The sequence below is a fragment of the Schistocerca piceifrons genome, chromosome 6 (assembly GCF_021461385.2).
Source record: "Schistocerca piceifrons isolate TAMUIC-IGC-003096 chromosome 6, iqSchPice1.1, whole genome shotgun sequence".
In the NCBI taxonomy this organism is placed as follows: Eukaryota; Metazoa; Arthropoda; class Insecta; order Orthoptera; family Acrididae; genus Schistocerca; species Schistocerca piceifrons.
Window position 1 is genome coordinate 517,086,026 of NC_060143.1, and position 23,879 is coordinate 517,109,904.

Sequence of the window (23,879 nt, forward strand, 5' to 3'; positions counted from 1 at the left end):
GATTTACCCGACTTTGGAAACAGTTTTGTTACAGCAATTACCAAAGACGTACTGATCAAGATCTGGGGAAAACTCGCCTATTTACTATGAGTGATGAATTTTACTAACATTGAGCATTGGAGTTGCTCAATCATCTGATAAGTTATTTATACTCTAAGATGAATGTAATGAATGTTACAAAGCTTTAAAACCTGTATATTCATTTTGGAACAGCCTGCATATAGCAACAAACTTATCGGTATCATATGCCTTTCCTTTATTGGAAATTATTACTGGGACTGTTACTGACACCAGACACGCCCTAATGAAGCTTCACGGGACAGCTGTCAAAATGCCTCGAGAATCTCTGAACAGTACGTTGCTCCGAGCATGCGTACTTGGAATTCTGCGTTGGGGGATACGGCAACATCACACGGATTAAGCACTGCATGTAATTTGGTTGGAATTGTAAGTACCACAAAAAGCCACAGTGCATAAAGCGTACAGACATCTGGAACGTCTCCAGAATGAGATTTTCACTCTGCAGCGGAGTGTGCACTGATATGAAACTTCCTGGCAGATTAAAACTGTGTACCGGACCGAGACTCGAACTCGGGACCTTTGCTTTTCGCGGGCAAGTGCTCTACCACCTGAGCCACACAAGCAGGACTCCCGCCCTGTCCTCATAGCTTTGGAAGGTAGGAGACGAGGTACTGGCAGAAGTAAAGCTGTGAGGACGGGGCGGAAGTCGTGCTTGGGTATCTCAGTTGGTAGAGCACTTGCCCGCGAAAGGCAAGGGTCTCGAGCTCGAGTCCCGGTCCGGCACACAGTTTTAACCTGCCAGGAAGTTTCATCTGGAACGTCTGTAACTTGTCCCTTTGACGAGTGCCAAGCTTTGCCTCTTCCGTTCTCCCAGCACTCTACACAGTTAGTTAGTTAGTTGCTTGCGTGTTCCAATGATCAGTCGCACGGTACGGTAGTGGAACGTGTCTAGTGCACAAGAAGTGCACATACGAAACAAAATTTTTACAATATAAAGTTAAAGATCAATATTTCTATTATTTCCCCCATTCCCTTAAATGGCACAAAATGCATATACTATATTTATAGATTTATTTATTCCTATTCAAGAATTCATCTATGGTATAGAAGGAGTTGTCAAGGAGATACGATTTCAATTTATTTTTGAAGCTATTACTGCTGTCTGTCGGACACCGTATTTGATCTGGTAATTTGTCGAAAATATTTTGCCCCTTTCTGTGCCAAAGATAGGTTGAGCAAAGGACAGTGTTAGTCTTTCTTTTTTCTGGTATTATAGTCATGAATGTCACTTGTTTTTAAACTGGTTCATGTTGTTGAGAAAAAATTTCGTTTGTTAGTAGATGTATTGAGAGGCTGTTGTAAGAATTCCCAATCTTTTAAAAAGATGCCTACAAGATGTGCGACTATGAACCCCACACATTATTCTAATCACTGTTGAGAGGTTATGACTAACCATCATTAACAATACCATTGCGGCGCTAGTGGAAAGTGTAATGAGGAAAATATTCGACCCAACGTCCACGCCAGAATCTTGATGCGCGGAAGCTCAGAACTACATTCCCTGATCTTGAGATATGGTTGTCACAGGGAAAAGATGTCTGAAATTTTATGGACATGTAGCACTAATGAATGGTTCACAGTTAACCAAGAAAATACTAAACATCGCAAATGGGTCGGGAAATACCAATGTATGATCGGCAGCCGACACACAAGTTGCTCGTAAGGAAGTTGTCGCTGATCCACTTGGCGACTACATATAGATAAATAACCGACGAGTAAATTCGTTTCCAAACAGACAAAGGAGTCAAAAATGTATTAAACTATAACGGCTACATACCTGTAATTAGAAAAAAGTTTTTAGAGGATAAGCATAAGACGGCTAAAGGTAGCAAATCGTTCTACGTGGTCTTCAAACCGTCCAACGAAGGATTAATAAAGTAAAATCTTAAGTAGACCTATGTAATAACAAGTACAGGGCTATTCAAAAAGAAGGAACAAATTTTCAGATATTAATTGCTTCCTAACTACGAAAGATAAACAGTTCGAACGTTCCTGGAAAGAGAACGTTTCAATTTTTTTTTGCGTTCAATGTGAGCACCAAGTGTTACACAACTATCAAAATTGTGGTTCATTTCCTGACTCACGAAGCAGCTGGTCTCTCGTTATCGAATTCACAGCTTCAAAATGCGATGTCGCAGACTTTCAAGAGTTCAAGCATAGGGAGATAAAAAAAGGGGTCCTTTACGTAACACACACATAAAAATCAGAAGGTGTGAGGTCTGGAGACCTGGGAGGCCATTGGCGATGTTCATCCTCTTACAATCCAGCGTCCTGGAATGGTGTCATTCAGGTATTCGGACGTCCTTATAGAACTTACGAAAAAGACGGCGTTTTTCATCCCACCTATGCCTGACATTCTTGAAAGTCTTCGACAATACGTTGTTGAAGCTGTGATTTCGACAACGAGAGAACAGCTGCTACGTGTGTGGCAGGCAATGAGCCACCATTTTCATACCTGTCGTGTAACGCATGGTGCCCACATGGAATGCATAGAAATTTGAACTTTTCTCTGTTCAGGAATGTCGGAATTGTGTTTCTATCTTTTGCAGGAATAAATAGTTGAAACCTGTCCCTTATTTTTGAGTAGTCTGTATTTGGACAAAACAAATTCACTTTTATATTTCAGTTCATTAATTATGAAGTTTTCTAGGAATTAATAACTGAAAATAAAAAATAAACCCACCATGCCATTGACAGCGAACGTCCTCCTCTACAGAATAATAAAAACTATAGGTTACTTCAGAAAGTGGTAGTTTAGTTGTGAGCTTGCGACCGCAGTTACTCTTAATACATAAACGGTTGTAAGTAAAAATTTTTGTTTCTTGTTGAAGAATTATCTAACGTTGTTCGACGCCAATTGGTTTGGAAGATGGTACGCTTCTTTCATATGCCGCGCGGAAATGCTAAGCTTTTTCTGTCACCAAAAATACTGGCCAGTACTACGTTGAGTTACAGGAACATTAGTTGCACGCAAGCAGAGCCTCCCGCGGACAATCTCAAATTCAGAAAAGCATTTCCAGTCGTTGGCCGCTTCCTTATGTTTTAAAGACGAATGCTTTTGTGTCTGTTGCATGTGGCAATCATCAGAGGTGTATACTTACTGCTGGACCACTGACCCGTTCACATCGGGAGATCAGTTGCAGCAGTGACCGAAGCGTAGGTCTTCAAAACATTATGTCGCTTTGGAATAGTTTGGATGAATTGATAGCAATTTGCTATCGCGATCGGTTGTACCTACATCATCGCCTACCGAGAATGAGTTATTGCTCTCTAATCGCACTATCAGATGCCTCTCGATGTAGCCGTTGGCAATGCGACTCGTTAGAGGCGGTGAGTGGGCACTGGACTGTTAAGGGTCTCGGTAAAATAGAAGAAACCTGTGTCTATTCAGACTGTTTGGTCACACCAATGACATGAATAACACAGATGGTACTAGAGTGCGCTGTTTTCAGACAGTGTAATGCAGAGACCAAAGAAATTGCTGTAAGTTGTACGATCTCAGAGTGGCACCTTCACATACAATATTCTCAAAGATATGAAGTCACTGCAAATAGCTAGAAATTGTTTTGGCAGATAAACTTAGGCCTGTATATATCGTGCGCAAGATTTTAAAAGGGATCAGATTTGTTGTATTACCACTGCTTCTGAATTGTCAAATATAAACAATATCTTGGTTGAAAACTTCGCCAGGGGCAGAAAAGGTGCCCAAAAGTAACAACTCCAGAATACAGATCAAAAGTTAGTGCACACTTCCGAAATATTGAAAAGGATGTGCCTTGACGCTTTAATGGATAATATTACAATAGTAGATGATCTTTATGATAGTTACGAAATCTGACCCTAACGGTGTCAGTCACCAGACATAGTTCTTACCGTGAAAGATAAATATATAAAAACTGTAGAGGCTTAGGATTTAAGGTAGTAAAGTATAATACAATGCAGACCGTCAGTTTCACCTTTACCAGTGAAGTGAATGTCATACAACACATAATTAACACTGTAATTATGTAACTGTGTGACAGCCGTGACGGGGAGGGGTGTAGTTTCGGCAGCCACGCTTGACATTTCAACACAGCCTGCGAGTGGTGCCTAAGAAGTACGGTTACATGATGGCTGACCAGTACCGTTCGACTAACTGAGTTACTCTAATCGAAGTATAAAAATGAAGTATCGGCTCTCCTGAAGGAATATGGTGGGTTACGATGGGTATGTTCATGAGATTAACGTCTTAAAACGCTGATAAAAATGACAAAATTTCGAGGGGAAGGGGGGGGGGTGGGGGGGGGGGAGCCTATAAACGGTCACCTCCGGCAAAATTTCAGAGGTTGTTCAAGAAGGAAGGACGGGCTGGCGGACGATCGACATCTAAGTAAATAGAGACTGAGCACAAGCACGTATTTTTTTCGAGGCTTGCCATTGAATCGACCGTGTCCTCAGAGAGGAACCATCCCGGCATTTCGTTTCCTTACGTCGTCCATGCTGGACTGCTGTAAGAAATTGTGACTGCATGACAGAAGTTCACATACAACTATCTGCGTCAGTCACTCTTTATTTCATCCCACGACGCGTTTCGAGAGTTCACACTCACGTCTTTAGACAGATGATCATATGCTACTGCTTGCTGGATACAGCCGGTTGTTAAAAATGAACGCACGAAAAACAACTAGCTGCGACCAGCTAGCAAAAGTATAACAACCGGAGCAGTACTGAATGCGAGCGTGAGGCGAAGGAGTAAAGTGGGTATGACAATTATCAAATGCAAGCATCGTGACTGCTGGAACATTTCTTTTCGAACATGACAGACAGCGCATATTGTTGACATTTTCACTGCTGTACGTATATTTTCAATGCACTACAGATCCAAAAGTAAACGGGAGCAAGAAATAGGGCAAACAATTACTGCTTAACGAGCCACCGGAGACCACAGATCCCTTACAGCAAAAATAGAACAAATCTTTAAACAACCCACCGAATGTGGGCATATTAGTCACCAACAGCCATCCAACGAGTAGTACCAACATTGACGTCGATGGTCGATGCAGAATGACAGTAATGCAATATTCAGAAACACCACCTTCCCCTCACCACGCTGTAATCCACCGGTCACGTCACGCTACAACCTTGACCACATTAGACATCACACACTTCGTGAAAAGCCTGTGAAAGTACACGTTCACTTACATCTCTAACAAACATGCAGTCGGAATGAATGATTTGTTAAAGTCCTCAAGATAAAAATATTTGTTATGGACGCATAACGCGCTTATAACATTCATTTTATTGTGTCCAGGGAGAACGCGATGTTAGATGACAGCGTATCACTGACAAATAATGGGATGCAGATGTATACAAACAGAATTCTCGAACTCTGAACGACCAAGGGTGTGAAAGTATGAAGACTGACGTTCCGTGAAAAGCAGAGGGATTTTAAGTTAAAGAGAACCACTTCAACACTGTTACTCTCCTCAGGATTGGAATTCCTTTCCTCCCTATGCTGTAATACCACGGAACAGTAAAGCTTCCTATTAATACTAGGGATAAAAATCAGTGACTTGTTAAACGGATATCAAATGACTAATGAAAATTGCTTCTGTTTATATTTACTAAATATAAACCAGTACTCGGTAAGTAACGTGAATTTAAGTATATGGGTAATCCCCTACATCTCTAACATGTGCTGCGACAACAGTGTCCAATTTTCGTCCCAAATGGTGGGCGAGCACATTCGTCTGTTCGGAAGAGCAGGCCGACATTATTTGCTACCTTTCGGCAGGTCGGTCTTTCAAGAGATTTTAGAGAAAGTATTCGCTAAGGGAATTTACAACTTTAGATGTCAAGCTCATGATGATGTGCTTGCCATTTCGTTAATGGTCATATTTATTGTGATATTTACATGGAAGTGAGACACTGCGAGATATTCGAAAAAGTTTATAATGAAAAATTGAGGTCGTTATGATTTTGTGTTTGTGCATTATACGTATGTTGCTGCGTACGAAACTTTTGCTCACAAATTGAATTTTTCTTTAAACTTAAGTAGATGTGTGTATTGGAATCTGATCTGATGCAGCACACTTGCAATCGCGCCGCGCCAGCGATAACGCCACACTGAAGTATCCGCAACATTCCTCGTATTTCATAATCGGTTTGAGATACCGAAATGAGATTTTGGCAAATGATCGCGCACAAAGAGTAGTGTGTTTTTCCATACGGTTATTATGCCAAACATTCTCCACCGTGTTATTCTGCGAATGACAAACTTTTCCGACGTAAGAATGTAATTTTTGAAGGCCATCGATACCTGGTGGAACGAGAAATGCTATGCATTTTGGAGAAACGTAAGTGAAGACATCGTACGTTCATTCTGTACCGAGGATGTGCTTCACACAAGCTACTGACTTGTTCAGTTCAATAGACTATCACTGTTTCAGAACTCTTTCGGAATTATATGCATAGGGTACATGATAGTGAGGTGACACTGAGTAAACTACGCGTGCTTTGGCGAAAGAAGCAAATTTTAACATGACAACAAGATAAACGTAGGTTTCACTCAAAATTCGCCACTGATGACGCTTCTTTGTAAGTCACAAATGGGTAAAAATCTAGGAGAAAATAGATCGCTACATCTTCACCGGAATTCTCTTTGGATACTACCCAAAGCAGAAGTAAAATAACACGTTTGTTTGTATGGCCATCTTCCGCAGCAAGCATATAAATACTTGTTTTGCAAATCAAACTGCCTTTTCCTGCTGCTATTTATTTTATTTAATCAATACGCGTTTCGCCTTCTACTGTTTTAAGGCATCAGTGGGCAGTGATAAACTATAACAAAACTGTACCATTATAGATCTCACTGATGCCTTAAAACAGTAGAAGGCGAAACGCGTATGAATTAAATAAAATAAATAGCAACAGGAAAAGGCAGTTTGATTTGCAGAAGTCAAATCTTTCTGAATGGTCATCATGCAAGTGTGGGCGTGAATGGGTTCCACTTAAAATGTGAGCGTTTACAAAAAATGTGAGCAGTCTACATCGGCACTTCCCCTGCAGCGCTGAACATTTTCCCTGCAGCGCCTGCCCGCAACCCCCACCTCTTCCGCTCCCCCTACGCGTGCGCTGCCAACCGCTCATCTACCGGCTACTTTATTCAGCGCGGACTCTACCCTCTGCCATTCACTTCACAATGGTTTGTGGTGATATTTACAGATGTAAAGATAAAAGATTCGAGTCAATATTTGATGCTGCACGCGGTTGTTACGAAGTACAATGTATTTCGTCACTACACATAGGTAGTAGGAAACGGATTTGAAAACACAGAATCTCATACTAATTGCGTGTCATGAACGTCTTTAGAGGACTATCTTAAGCAAATAAGCATTTTTTTCTTTTATTATGCCACTTGTTGCATTTTTGTGGACAGTAGTCTCATTTTGTTTATTCCAGACTCTATAGCGCCACGATGCTGTTTCAAGAGGAAACTACAGTCCACTTGTGCCTTTGTAATAGAACTACGACATCAAATAAGATGAAACCATCTCTGTAAACTAGTATATTCTTGTACGTCAGTAGGCGGCACATCATTGCACTAAAAACAGTTTAAGCCAAATCACTGTAGAAGCCGTACGAGACATATATATATACTCTTAGTTCCGGCCAGTAACGTCGAATCAGCAAACTATGTATTCATAATTTTCATGGATCAACTTATAACGGCAATATCATGCGACAGATTCAAGCTACTTTGTAAAGTAGATGCTTGTGCTCTCGCATCCTGGTCTGCCGTACATTGCCACTGTTAGCGCTGAAGCTCGGCTGCGCACGCGTTTCTTACCTGCGGCGATGACTAACGGCGAGCGAGCGATAAGCGGCTGAATGGGGCGATCTGGCTACCACGCTGGCCGGAGGTTCATTAGCGACTAACCCCTACGAGTGGTTTGGCAAAGAGGCATCACTTTCCTGTTGCTAGTCTTTGGCAGAAGCACGCGCGATAGACGTCACAAAGCGTTAGTTGGCGAGTCTATAGGTTACGGCCGTAGTCTCTAACGTGAGTGCCGGGAGGGGGAATGGGGGGCTGCACTTTCGCCACCCCTCCCCCGCCACTCCTGCTGTCTTCGAGGTATACCCAGAAAAAAGATGAAAAAATAAAATTTTTATAGTTGTCCCATTTAAAGAAATAATTATTTCAATGTAAGCTTTGGCGACAATCATAGTGCGAACAGAAACTGGAGGCGACTGCACTGTTGCGCAAAGCTGTTTAACACCTTGTCAACGAATTCCCATGTCCTCCACCATTTTCCCTTGAACGCTGGACATGTGCAGACGTCTGGACCTCGTGTCTTACATTGTAGACCAATTCCACGTTTTGCCACGTCGTAACGTACTGAATGTACGTACTGTGTGTTGATGAACGATCTTTGTAAATCACGTCCCCAGAGTCAGCTAAAGAATGTACTGAACCGTCGTCGACTTTCGTGCAGTAATGTCAATATTGATTGCCACGCACACAAATGAGTAAAACGGGGTGGCTACAGCAATCAAATCCGCGAACTCCAAGGATTTATTCGAGGTCACATCACTTGCATCATTTGCTTCGAACATTTCGTAACAAGTGGTGGCCTCAGAAACACAATTCTGTAAAAAAATCTCCATAAATTTTCTATATGTCTTCTGCAAGGGATAAAAATAAATATTTGTCTGTTTTTCTTATATTTTCAGGGTGGAGCTTTTTTGCGTATAGAAGAAAACCGATCTGTCAAAGAGGAAATTACACTCTCTAAGTGTGAGATACGAGATGAAGACTGGCATTCTGAAGAATTCTTCTGTATTTTAAGATGGTTGTTTTGATCTGTAGATCTGCCTTGCCACCACACAGTACGTTTAAATTCAACATCCACTTCTCTGCAATTATTTTTTAGCTTTCTCGAAGATGATTCTGAACTCCGTCAAGGCATTATTGTGGTGTCATTGAAGCACATCGGTTAATTTATTTATGTAATCATGAACTGTCTTTATATATAGTTGTAGTTGGTTGCACATGGGTTCGAGTTTGACAGAATAGACAGTTTGATGGGTTGCGTGGAAGCTTTTCTAAAACTTGTATAATACTGATGAGGTCTTCGTAAAGTTTTATGTTACTCTTGTGTTTTTCTGTCCAACAGGTTTCACAGAAGAGAGGGATATTTGGAATTTATGCCGTCGCAACGTACTCCCTCTAAAAAATATGTGTGATATCCTTTGTTGTCCCAGTGGCATTTTTCACTTCAATGACGTCGTTCAGGTCATTTATGACAACATTTAATGATTGGCTTGCACAGTGGCAGAATAGAGCTATAGGACTGTTGTCTTCAATAACGTTTTGGACACCACCTATACAACTAACCATTTCAGCACAGCCATAGTATCCTTGATCTACAAGTTTGTCTAAATCTAAATTAAAATCTTGTAGAAACTGAATTTATTTATTTACTCGTATGGCTAGGGCCCCCAGTCGGGCAGACCGTTCGCCGGGTGCCGGTCTTTCAATGTGACGCCACTTCGGCGACCTGCAGTCGATGAGGATGATAGGATGATGATGACAGCACAACACCCAACACCCTGGCGGAGAAAATTCCTCTACCGAGCCGGGAATCGAACCCGGACCCTGGGGATTGACAATCCGTCACGCTGACCATTCACCTACCGGGGCAGACGCAAAAACTGAATGACAGTCCTTGAAATGGCTTTCGAATTCAACTGGTGTGGCTACACATATCCCAAAAATTCTTCACAAGTTATTGTCTTCTTTTTGTCATCTTGATCACAAAACAGACAGCGAACTCCAGTCGCTAATTGATGTGTACCACTAACGTCAGAAGTCTCATCACCCAGAACTGAAAAAGTAGAAGCCCGATTCACCGCTTCAATTATTTTGCTTCTTAGAATATTGCAACAAGTTTCAGTCCGTTCATTTTGAATTTGATAAGATATGTACGAGGAGGTTTTACCTTTCGACTCTTTCTAAATCTCGTCCCCAGTGTAGCACATCTGTGAAGACATAACCGTCGACTACTTTTCCTGCGTAGTGTAAGATCATGCTGTGCGCCAAATAATATTGTTGATACAATTGACGGAAGTTTGAGACGGTTTTCTTCAACTTCCTAATGATATTCTGTAAGTAAAAGCGTTCATGAACCCTCAGTCCCTCTTTGTCCACGACCTCTTCAAAAGTTTTTGAAGAAGCCGACGAATCACGGTGCCACTTACTTTCGCATGAGATTGTGAAGCTTCATCAAACTTTTGAAATTTGAGGCAAGGAGAAATGATGAACCATTGTTGTAGACTACGCTGTAGTGACGATCTAAACAAAACGCATATTCGACACAGAGGCCCTTTACCTAAGGCCGAGTAGGCCAACACGGGTATATTGTGAGCCACACAGATCGATGGGTTCGTTTACCATCAATGATTACGTCATTTTTAAAATGATACATTTTACTAGGCGCCCAAGGATTTCTTAATGACTTCAAACGTAAATCTTCATTGACTTGATAATTTATAGTATACACTCAACCTAGTACCTAACAATGAATTAGTTTTGCTACTGCTAGCGAAATCGAGCGTTACATCTTGTAGAATAACTTCACTGGTACCTACAAGCGAAAGAAGAGATTTTTGTTGACTAAAGTAAGTATACTTCCACTCTAAAATTGAACTAGTGAGAGTTCGCGAGAAATTAGTGAATATTCTCTATTTGTTTTTGAGAAATACGTAAAGCGAACCGTATTTCGATGTTTCACGGAATGCAGTCCACGTAACTCGCCATATCCCGACAATATTTTTTACATTAAAACCAGAAAAACTTCCAAACTTAAGTGAATGTCGTGGACACGTAGGTAACTTGCCATACCCCGACAACTATTTTTAAATTAAAACCAATATACTGGTACACCAAACATTACAGCGGCTAACAATCGATACGCTCGAGGTATTACGCGTTCACAACATCCGTTAAATTACCAATAAGTTCACTAATTCACTTTCGGAGAGTAACGAGATTGAGATGTGTAGAGAACAAAAGATACAGAAATTAATGAGGGTAGTCTATGAATACAAACATAACATACTAAGACTGGATGGCTTAATTTGAGAATCATCATCTACGCTGATCTGGCGCCTTTTGCACAGAAAATGTCTTACGCGCTGATACTAGGAAACGCAGGTACTCTTTAGTTTTTGCGCACCCTTGCCCCCCCCCCCTTCCTAAAATCACACGTAACACATCCACACAACGCGACGCGCGAGGCACTAGCGCAGACGCGTTTCAGAGCTGCACATTCAAATACAGGCGTGAGGGTGAGATGCACATTCAGACTCACATTTGGGGCCGTGTGTTTTAAACTTATCATAAATGCCTATAACTGTAAGACAACATTGGTATAAATCAGATCGCGGTAGTGTAATGTATCGATCGAGATGAATCCCCCATGCCCAATATCCTGGCGGTGTCATTGGTTTCTAATGATAACAAATGGTTCAAATGGCTCTGGGCACTATGGGACTCAACATCTGAGGTCATCAGTCCCCTAGAACTTAGAAACACTTAAACCTAACTAACCCAAGAACATCACACACATCCATGCCCGAGGCAGGATTCGAACCTGCGACCGTAGCGGTCGCGCGGTTCCAGACTGTAGCGCCTAGAACCGCTCGGCCACATCGGTCGGCTTCTAATGATAATATAGAAACTGTGCATTTAGTGAGTTATTACACGACTTGCGACATTTTTTTTTAATTTTCTTTTTAAGCCACTGTATAGTGGGTCCAGTATTAGCGATTTCGTCCGCTCTGCGCCTTGAGCGAGGGAAAATTACTGTCAGAGAGGTGAACCCGAAATCCATCGACAAAACTTCGGAGCTTTTACAGGAATATTTTATGAGTATTTTGGTGCAAGAGACCCGCGGTCTGTGGTGGCTCATTACGAATTGAAAATGTACCATACAACTTTTCTCGGCTTGTCACTCCAATTGCTTATGTTTTTGTTTCTAATTAACAATCAGCAAAACATGCAACACGAAGTACAACAAGAACGCCCACAACTGTGGGCAAGGGGTCACCGTCCCCCTTCTTCCCCCCCCCCCCCCGCCCCACCTCTTACCCCGCCTAGCTCTCATGGGAAGGAAAAATATAGTGTATTCAGGTGTTTTTCTTTCAAGAAAACGATTTAAAAGTCAGTATTACACATATTTTTAACATGGTCGTATTTGAAAACTCTTTATGGCTACTTGCAAATCGCCTATGCCATACCCCCAGGTCTAGCCCCTCCCCTCCCCCCCCCCCCTCGCACTATAAGCTATCGTAATACAACAACCATCAGTCGACACACTACACCTTTTTCACGTCGTTTTCAGTCTGTCCACATAGTGTGCATAATAAATGGATAACTGTTCCCTTACAAATGTTGTTCATTAGTTAATCTGTCCACACAGATGTCATTCATTGCTAACACACAAGGGTTGGAACTTTATTACTGGCAACTATGATGTACAACTTATACAAAATAGATGCACGTTTCAAAGCGTTACTTTTCTTCACAGTAGTTATCAGCGTTGTGTAGTAACCTTTGACAGTGATGTGAAAGTTGTAGGATAACCTTAGCAGCCCCAGTTGTGTTGATATTTCAAGAGCAGCGGCCTGTTGCCTGACAAATGTCTTTAACAGTCCTAAAGAGAAAGGCAGGGAGTGCTTCCTTCGTGTTAGGAATTGACTTTAAGTCACAAGGGCTTAAGTCTGGGAAGTGGTACACCACTTCCAACCTCATAGATCGAACAAATCAGTCACAACTTCAGCCATAAGCGCGCCGAGCATTGTCCTGCAAAATGATAGGTGAATCCTGCTTCTTTCTTTAATGTGTTCCAAAAAATGAACAGCTTGGAGAAAGTAGGGGAGACTCTTCCTGTAGGCGCCGCCGATCTTTTTAGCAGGGCAATACGTGGGCGCAGATGGCACAAGTTGTGACTGATTTGTTTGATAGATGGGGCTGGGAAATGCTGTACTACACTTACCGACTTAATCGCTTGCGACTCCTAATCGATTCCTAAGATGAAGCAAGCGCTTCATGACTTTCGCTTTAGAACTCTTATATAGATTCGTGGGGCAGTAGACCGGTCCACTAGAACTGTCAACATAACAGGTGCTGCTAAGGGTATCATAGGACTTCCACATTGCAGACAACGGGTTACATACAGTGCTGGTGACTGATGGACAGTAAAACTTTCAAACATGTCTCTATTCCGAATAAGTTGTAAATATATTTTGTCATTATTAAAGTTTCAACCCTCGTACAACCAACACCGCTGGAAAAACAAACTCGGGACACAACATAGGAGTACTGAATACAAGGTTGAGGATGAAGAGTAATGTGGCTATTACCGTTGTCATGGGTAAGTACTTTCAGTGAACGGAGTAAGTTTCATAAATTAGAATAATAAGTCAAACAAAATGCGGTTACATTGAAAAGACCCATATGCCACTAACGCCGATAGTGAAAACATCCGAAATATTGTCGGTAAGAGCTCCTTATACTTTTCTGCATACACCGTGCTCTTATGGTGCGGCCACACGATGCCCTTTTTTGTGCTTAACTTTGCTCATGAGCATAAATTTCCAAGAGCATAAGTTCGCAAGCACATTTGTGGAAATGGAGGACGTATGTTAATCGCGTTGATTCCCGCCTTCCTTGAGAATCTTCACGCTTTTTAGCAGACGACAGGCGTTTGGGGCCCGTGTGTGCTTCATTGTGTTGCGTGTTCAGGTTATGCCGTGAAGCGATTTATGCGCAATAATGTCTGTTGACTTCAAAGGAAGCACGCTTAAATCTCTAGATGGTTACAGACCAAGGAAAATCGTATGGAATACCGCTTCTAAAAATTATTTGAATAAAAATTTGAGATTAGATGCCCTGAGTATCAAGTATTAGATAAAAAGCCAGCGATCATATTACTATAAAGAATAAGATGCCGTAAGTTTCGATGTAGGAAAACAGAAGAATAAGCCAGAAATTTATGAAATGTACGTATGAGAACTGTGGACGAATATTTATGCTATAGCGACTTATTAGCACGACAACGGCGGAACCTGAACAAAAGGAGTGATGGGGTATGTGTAGAACCTCAACAAGCATTGATGGTGGAAAAAAAACATAATTGGAAAACACAACATTCAAGCTAGTTGATTTTGGCGTCAATGAAAATCCCAGAATTCTAGAATCCGATGATGTTAACTACATATAATCTTTCATGACTAAAGTTGTGTAAAAATATGACGCACTGAAAGTTAATTAACCTTCACATATCGACTAAGAACTTCCTTTAAATGTTTCTCAGTTTCACAAACAATCACTGAAATGCTTTGTTTTGAAATAAAAAATAAATAGTTTACGCTTATACATAAGTCGCCTGTTATCAGCTGTCAAAATATTGTTGCCAGCCTCGCTGCAGTTTCCCACGCATAAAATCTAAAATCTCGCTGTGACCTCGTTCTAGAATTTGCAAACAAAACATTGTCGCCATTTCTCGTACCTCTGTTATTTAGACACTTGTGTCGCTTTTGCCTTTCGTTTTTCCGTAGCCTTTTCGTCACATACAAGCAGCGCGCATGCCCTTCCATTGCGGTGTGTGTGTGTGTGTGTGTGTGTGTGTGTGTGTGTATTTGATTGTGCACGAGGAAAGGGCCATCGTGTTGACATCTTAATCTTATGGTCTCTGAGAAAGACATATGATTGTGACAGCGTAATTGTCACGTAGCATTCCTCGAAATCGGTTCTCCAGATTTTCCCCTTCCCCCCCCCCCCCCCCGCCACCCCTTTTTTCCCGGCCTCCTGGGGTTTCAAGAAAATTTCGTCACCTCTCCTCTTACAACGGTTTCAACTGGAATGAATGTTTCATTCGTCGACTATAGCTTGTTTAGCTCAGTGCCTTCCTGCCACGTCTTTCGTTTTGTGTTCTCTTTGACAGTCACTACAAGTATACATTGGTTCTTTTCTGTGTGCTATTTACGTAGCGCTGCGTAACAGCAAAGCAGTAGCAACATTCGTTGTTCAAATGTGTCGGTAAACTCAGAATTATACAATAGCGATATTCATGTTGCCGCAACACCCATATAAAGAAATAGGGAACAAAAATGGGGCAAATGTTACCTGTTTCTTAAAGCAGGGCTGCTATACTAGCGTAGAAATATTTACATCTCAAAACTAAAAAAGCAAAGGTTCATTCAAAAGTGTATATGAATCCAGTCTCTCCAAGTCATCAGTTATTATCACGCAGGAATTATTACTGGACCTGATTGCATACCTATATGACTGTATTATTATTAATAACTGGTTTCATGCGGACCGCCACGAATCGCTGTCCTGTGACATTCCTCACTCATCTGTTGTGTGTATTCCATTAACTGTCTTCCCCTACAATTTTTGCCTTTTCTGGCCCCATTTAGTGTAATAGATGCTATTCGTCCCTCACAGACCCACCAGACCCATCTCTTAACACTTGCTATCATCCGTCCCTTCTTACTCTTAGTGCTCCCTGCACATTGCTATCATCGCCGTAGTTGCAGAGGACGTCCTTGTTTCTTAATCTGTCAGTACACTTAGTCGTAATTTTCAGCATCTATCTATAACACCACATCTCAAATACTCCACTCCTCTTCTTTTCCGTTTTTCCTACAGCCTATAATTCGCTGCCATATATTGCTGTGCTCCAGACGACCATCCCCAGAAATACCTCAAACTGACCTCTAACTTAGATACTAGTAGAGATACTTTAGCGATGAATGCCTGTACTACACTGCTTTAAGTGTCTTTCTTGCTTCGAATGTCAGGAACCTTCTGCTTCCAAGAGTGCAAAATTACTTCACTTCACCTATTCCACAAGCCATTATCTTGATTTTAAATTTGATGTTAATCTCATTCCCACTGTCTCTTAATACTTTCGTCTTTCCTCGGCTTACTCTCAGTCCATGTTCTGTGCAGTAGTATTCATTCCATTCAATAGTTCTGCAATTCTGTCTCATTTTCAAGTAGGGCAGTATATACATCAGATAATCTTATGTCGATACCCTTTCAACTTTGGTTCTCTTCTTGTGTATCAACTTTTCATTTACTTCCTTACTCACTTCTTTAACATATAGGTTGAACAGTAGAGAAGAAAGATACCATCCCCATCTTTCGCCCTTTTAAATCCTAACATTTCCCTCTTGAACTCCCATTCTTATTTTTCCCACTTGCCGGCCGCGGTGACCGAGCGGTTCTAGGCGCTTCAATCCGGAACCGCGCGACTGCTACGGTCGCAGGTTCGAATCCTGCCTCAGGCATTGATGTGTGTGATGTCCTTAGGTTAGTTAGGTTTAAATAGTTCTAGGGGACTAATGACCTCAGATGTTAAGTGCCATAGTGGTCAGAGCCATTTGAAACTTTTTATTTTTTTTTCCCTTTTGGTTTCTAACTATACTGTATGTTACCCTTCTCTGTAGATTCCAAACACCTACTTTTCGGCGAAATCAGTTTCTTGCGCCACCTTACATTACCGAACTTTTTTTCTAGATTAATAAGAGTTTTCGTAAGACTTGCTTCCATTATCGAGTGCAACGTCAGAGCCGCCCCTCTGGTGCCTTTACGTTTGCTGATTGTCATCGACATATCATTAGTTCTGTTTCACTTTCTGTTGTGTATTGTTCAAGTTAGTAATTAGTGACTAGCTCTAAAGCTCTAGTAGCAGCTCTCGTACAAAATAATCAGGGCAGTATAAAGTGACACAAGAGTTATGTGTTTCTCCTAAAGGAACTGGTCCGGTAACGTACCGGCAGTTACATCTCAGTATTAAAAAATCAAGATAACTGCGAGTAGGACTCGGGCACAAAGAGTTCTGCACAAACTTAATTATTTGTAGGGGTAGTTCATCCATCCTGGGAATCAAGAGTGACGATTTTCGCTGTTATCGATACCGATACTGGCAAATTATCGGTCCCGGGAACGCCAAGACTTTAGAGAATGACAAAAAAAGATATTTTTTTGAAGTGTTTTACTGTCAAACCTTGCTTCTTGCCAAATTTCATGGTTCTAGGTCAACCGGAGGTGATCTGTAGATTCTGACGAGTGAGTTTTCGAGTATCAAAATACGTGACATAAACGGCCGTATATCTTCCTACACCGTTAAGGGACCGTACGCCTTAGTGTGTGACATGAATTTCAACTCGATGCATCGACCTGTTCCGGAGAAAGTGGGTTTTCAATAGTCGGACAGACAGACGGGCAGACAATAGACAGCAGACAACAAAGTCATCCTATAGTGTTTTCGCTTTTACCGATTGACGCACGGAACCCTAAAAACGAAGTTTTGCAGCAAAACCATGTGTTGTTTCTTGAATTCTATCTCTTCTAGTCATGGATTATTGTTTTGTGGCACACACAATTCGACTTGGTGGTATACCTGTACGATTCTGTTTAGATTATGCAAAAGAACCTGCTCTCTTTCTGGAGCTGCTTGAGAAGCACACGAGCTCAACTATAGCCCTTACCGCTGAGATCAGTCCATTCCATGCTCGCATATTGTGATGACTTTTCGGGGACCAAAATATACCCCCTCCCTGGAGATATCGATTTAAAAAAAGGCGGCAAATTCGTCAAAATGTGTGTCTCCTTGTGCTTGGTATCAACAAGGCAGCAGACAGTGGCATTATGATTGATTTTATCCTGACTGTCTTCGGCTAAATGTTTCATACAGTTCCCCCACTGTCGCCTAACGAAGAAATTGCGAACTTGCGGAATATCGGACTAATTTTGTGGGGTGTCTTCTGCATTTTCGACGAGGGAAGGGATGTATAGTAAACACTGAATATAGAGAGGGCCAGGGTGAGAGGACATGTGTTATCATGGAACCCCTTGCACGATAGTACAGGGTGATTCAAAAAGAATACCACAACTTTAAAAATGTGTATTTAATGAAAGAAACATAATATAACCTTCTGTTATACATCATTACAAAGAGTATTTAAAAAGGTTTTTTTTCACTCAAAAACAGGTTCAGAGATGTTCAATATGGCCCCCTCCAGACACACGAGCAATATCAACCCGATACTCCAACTCGTTCCACACTCTCTGTAGCATATCAGGCGTAACAGTTTGGATAGCTGCTGTTATTTCTCGTTTCAAATCATCAATGGTGGCTGGGAGAGGTGGCCGAAACACCATATCCTTAACATACCCCCATAAGAAAAAATCACAGGGGGTAAGATCAGGGCTTCTTGGAGGCCAGTGATGATGTGCTCTGTCACGGGCTGCCTGGCGGCCGATCCATCGCCTCGGGTAGTTGACGTTCAGGAAGTTACGGACAGATAAGTGCCAATGTGGTGGCGCTCCATCCTGCTGAAATATGAATTGTTGTGCTTCTTGTTCGAGCTGAGGGAACAGCCAATTCTCTAACATCTCCAGATACTGTAGTCCAGTTACAGTAGCACCTTCGAAGAAAAAGGGACCAAAAACTTTATTGGCTGAAATGGCGAACAAATGTACAACTAAATGAAACTTTATAGCTCCCTTAATTCGCCGACAGATAGTGCTTAGCTCTGCCTTTTGTCGTTGCAGAGTTTTAAATTCCTAAAGTTGTGGTATTCTTTTTGAATCACCCTGTAGAGGGAGCCGTAAGGGGCAGAAGTTATCGGGTAAGACAGAAATTCAAATATGTGCAGCAAATAACTAACAATGCCTGACGCAGTGATTTTAACAGGGCTAAAATGTGTGTGTGTGTGTGTGTGTGTGTGTGTGTGTGTGTGTGTGTGTGTGTGTGCGTGTGTGTTTGTGTGTGTGCGCGAGCGCGCTATACTGCACAAGCGGAGTACTGAAGCTTGCTGCAATATTTTGGCGTTTCGCTGCAGTGGCTGCGCTACGGGAGGAGGGCCGGGGGGGCGGGGGGGAGGGGGTGTACTATACTAGCTGCACTGTTCCGAAGAAAGTACTGTTGCGGATATAGAGTGAGCAAAATAATTTGGTCATATACGGAACCTTTCAGTCCGGAAGCTCTGCACAGCTGAAGCAATTATTTTTGCGCTGAATCTTATGCGTCATTGCACTCGACAGGCTCAGATCTTCGATTTCGGCTCCCTGTAGGCACAGCAGTGACTGGTTTCCCAATGGGTGGCGGGGAGACGTTTGCAACCTGACGCATGCGTCACTGCTTATCGCTGGTTCCGTACACAGCTTCCCAGTTGCTGCTCTTTCGCTGTCTCTGCTGCACTGCTCTCAATGAGTGCCTGCCATTAGCATCGAAGGTGTCCTAAGAGAGTCTAACGGTGAAGGAAACGGTAACTGTTTCGGATGTCAAAACTTTCATTGCGAAACTTAGAGGCCGCGCTACCGGATGCAGAAGTGCAGAGATGGGCGAGTGTTAACAAGTTGCCCGTGCTGTCCACGAATAAGCACGGTTTCAGAAAGCATCGCTCGCGCGGAACTCAGCTTGCCCTTTTCTCACATGATAGAACTATGGTTGAAGGGCAACAGGCATACTCCATATTTCTAGGTTTCTGAAAAGAATTTGACAAGGTGCCCCATTGCAGATTATTAACGAACGTACGAGCGTATGGAATAAGTTCACTGGTGTGTGAGTGCCTAGAAAACTTCTTAAATAATAGAATCCAGATAAATTTGTTGTACCTGGGATTCACAGTCATAAAATTTTTTTTTGATGGACGTCATCTTTCCGCCAGGGACTGTTGTAAGTTTTTATGACATTGCACTTTCGGCCATAATATCAGCACTCGATAATGCCGTAAGGCCGAAACTGCAATAGTGTAATAAAAAACTTATAACAGTCACTGGCGGAAAGATGATGTCCTTCAGAGAATCCAGTATGTTGTCCTCGACGGCCAGTGTCCATCAGAGGCAAGCGTATCGTCAGGAGGGCGCCAGGAAAGTGCGATAGGACCACTGTTGTTCCCTATATACATAAAAGATTTAGCGGGTTGGATGGGCAGTAATCTGCGGTTGTTTGCTGATGATTCCGTGATGTACGATAAGTTTTCGAAGTTGATTGATTGTAGGAAGATACAAGACGATCTTGACAAAATTTTCACTTTGTGTGATCAATGGCAGCTGGCCGTTCTGACCTTTCGGTTCTAGGCGCTTCAGTCCGGAACCGCGCGCCTGCTACCGTTGCAGGTTCGAATCCTGCCTCGGGCATGGATGTGTGTGTTGTCCTTAGGTTACATAGGTTTAAGTAGTTCTAAGTCTAGGCGACTGATGACCTCAGGTGTTAAGTCCCATAGTGCTTGGAGCCATTTTTTGATGAATGGCAACTAGCCCTAAATGTCGAAAAATGTAAAAAAAATGCGGATGAGTAGGAAGACCAAACCCGTAATGGTAGGATACAGCATTACTGGTGTCCTGCTTGACACAATCAAGTCGTTTAAATATCTGGACGTAACATTGCAAAACGATATGAAGTGGGAAGAGCACGTGGGAACTGTGTCAGGAAAGGAGAAAGGTCGACTTCGGTTTATTGAGAGATTGAGAGAATTTTAGGAGATAGTGGTTCACCTGTAAAGGAGACCGCATGTAGGACACTGGTGCCATCTATTCTTGAGTACTGCTCGAGTGTTTGAGATCCTTTCTACCAGGTGGGACTGAAGAAAAGATATCGAAACAATTCAGAGGCGGGCTGCTAGACTTGCTACCGGTAGGTTCGAACGACAAACAAGTGTTACGGAGATGCCACGGGAACTCAGATGGGAATCTCTGGAGGGAAGGCGACATTCTTTTCGAGAAATACTATTGATAAAATTTAGAGAACCGGCATTTGCAGCTGACTGCCGAACGATTCTACTACCGCTAACATACATCGCGCATAAGGACCATGAATACAAGATCTGAGAAATTAGGCCTCATACAGAGCCATATAGACAGTCATTTTCCATTTGCGAGTGTAACAGGAAAGGAAATGACAAGTAGTGGTACGGAGTACCCTCAGCCACGCACCATACGGTGGCTTGCGGACTACCTATGTAGATGTAAAAGCAGAGCATTCGCTTTTGAGCCCCTTCCCCGTCTCTCCACTGAGTTCTGAAATGTTTGAGAAATCACCTGTTTTTAGTGCGCAATAAAAGTATATTACACTGCTGGCCACCGTAAATGCAACACCAACAGAGACAAGAGGTAGCACAACAATTTTTTTTTTTTTTTGTAGATAACATGATTACGTTTACAGACGTCTGTGACATGTGGTTCGCCGGTCTGTGGTCTAGCGGTTCTGGCGCTGCAGTCCGGGACCGCGGGACTGCTACGGTCGCAGGTTCGAATCCTGCCTCGGGCATGGGTGTGTGTGATGTCCTTAGGTTAGTTAGGTTTAAGTAGTTCTAAGTTCTAGGGGACTTATGACCTAAGATGTTGAGTCCCATAGTGCTCAGAGCCATTTGAACCATTTTTGAACATGTGGTTCCTGCCAGAATCAGTAGCCATAGTAGCCGCCACTGTTGGAGATCACCGCTGCCACACGTCTCGGCATTGAGTCAAAGAGACATTGGATGTGTTCCTGGGGTACAGCAGCCCAAGCAGCTTCCACACGTTGCCAAAGATCATCTGGTGTGGCAGCTGGGGATGTAATCTGGGTCACTCGTTGAGCAACCATGGACCACATGTTTTCTATCGGCGAAAGATCCGGAGAGCGAGCCGGCCAGGGAAGCAATTCAATCTGGTTACTGACGAAGAACCTTTGGACAATGCGTGCCACGTGTGGTCGCGCATTATCCTGTTGAAATATGGCTGTGGCCGAGCCCTGAAGGAAAGGAAGGACAACTGGCTCCAGCACCTCGGATATGTAGCGCCGGCTATTTTAAGTACCGGCAATGCGTACTAGAGGCGTGCGAGAGTAATATCCAATACCGCCCCATGCCATAATACCCGGTGCAAGACCAGTGTGGCGGTGCATAATGCAGCTGTCCAGCAACCTCTCTCCACGGTGTCTCCACACTCGAATCCGACCATCGTGGTGGTGCAGACAGAAGCGTGCCTCGTCAGTAAAGACAACGTCATTCCATTCTGCCGTCCACATCCGTCTGTCATCACACCATTGGCGACGGAGACGTCTGTGGTTCTGCGTCAATGGTAGACGATGTAGTGGACGTCTTGCGGACAGACCACTCTGCTGTAAACGGCTTCGAATGGTACGCGCAGACACTGGATGATGCGTTACAGACGCAATGTGCTGTGCTATGGTTCGGGATGTCACTGAGCGATCCGTCACTGCCATGCGCACAATTTGCCTATCAGCACGTGCAGTGGTGCACCGAGGTGAATGCGATCGACCACGTCGGTCCGTCGTACCCTCCTGCATCCAACGGTCACATATCCGCATTACAGTTGTTTGGTTTTGTCCAACACGACTAGCGATTTCTCTGTATGATAATCCACAATCTCGGCAAGCCACTATCCTTCCTCTGTCGAACTCGGATACTTGATCAAAAGATGTTCGCTGTTGTCCACGAGGCATAACTGATCGTCTTGTGAAACAACCACAAGGTAAACACACGTGCCGAACGTACACTCGTCGAAATCGCCAAGCCTTAAATGGCGCTATGAGGTGGCGTCACAGGCGCGCGTGATGTGCGTCTGCGCTGAAATTCTAATCAGTTGCATATGTCATCGCTGCAAACCCATGGTGTAAATTTCACTTGATTCGGATGCTTCCTTCAGGGTGTTGCATTTACGGTGGCCAGCAGTGTATTTATGTATCATTTCGGTTTATTTTGAATCTTGGCTCTGGCAGCAGTCATCCAAGAAATTTATCGCTCTTTCAGCAGTTTTTTTTTTTTTTTTTTTGTAAATGTATTTTGCTACGATTTGTTTACTCTCTAGCGGGTCTTTGTTAAACTCTTCTTCAAGTACACAACACAGCGTCAATTGCAGATACATGATGCTCAACAAAGTTATTTCTTTAAAAAATGGTTCAAATGGCTCTGAGCTCTATGGGACTTAACTTCTGAGGTCATCAGTCCCCTAGAACTTAGAACTACTTAAACCTAAATAACCTAAGGACATCACACACATCCATGCCCGAGGCAGGATTCGAACCTGCGACCGTAGCGGTCGCGCGGTTCCAGACTGTAGCGCCCAGAACCGCTCGGCCACTCCGGCCGGCAGTTATTTCTCATTTGGTCAAAACTGTCCTGTAACTGTTGGGCTCTGTTTAGAATATCCGTTGGCAGGCGGTTGCTTATGGTTTTGTACACAGTATAATGAGCTTTTTGCAAAATCAAATTCTGTACATTGCAGATAAGAACAAAACTGTTGTAGAAGTTCACTTTGTTTTACAGAGTACTGCCTCTAGTTAGCATGAAAGAACAGAAAACGATTTTGTCCCTTTAAAAGGAAAAGGAAGTTATTAACAAATGTAACGAAGGAAATTTACTTAAAGTCTTTAAAAGTGAAAAGTACACTTTTTTCTTTGTTAGTTACAGTTGTGTTTATAAGTGGATTACCCATACAGTGGTATGTACGTCTATATTTTATATTTCAGCAGTCAACTGCGGAAAAAAAGCAAGAGTGGAAATCAATGAAGATAACTGATATTTTTGAGAGGCTTTAATACTGTTGTTAATGACCCTGTACACTTTGATGACATGAATGCTTTGAGAAATGCTACCAATACACGAGTGGTAGTGATGAATGCACTGAATCAGTAGGATTTCTACACGGTGGTCTTAACGCTCTTTTAACCCGTGCGAACGAATAACCTTTCTTCAGCAACGCGTTGGCGAGATGGTGTAATTCTGCGTCGAGCAAC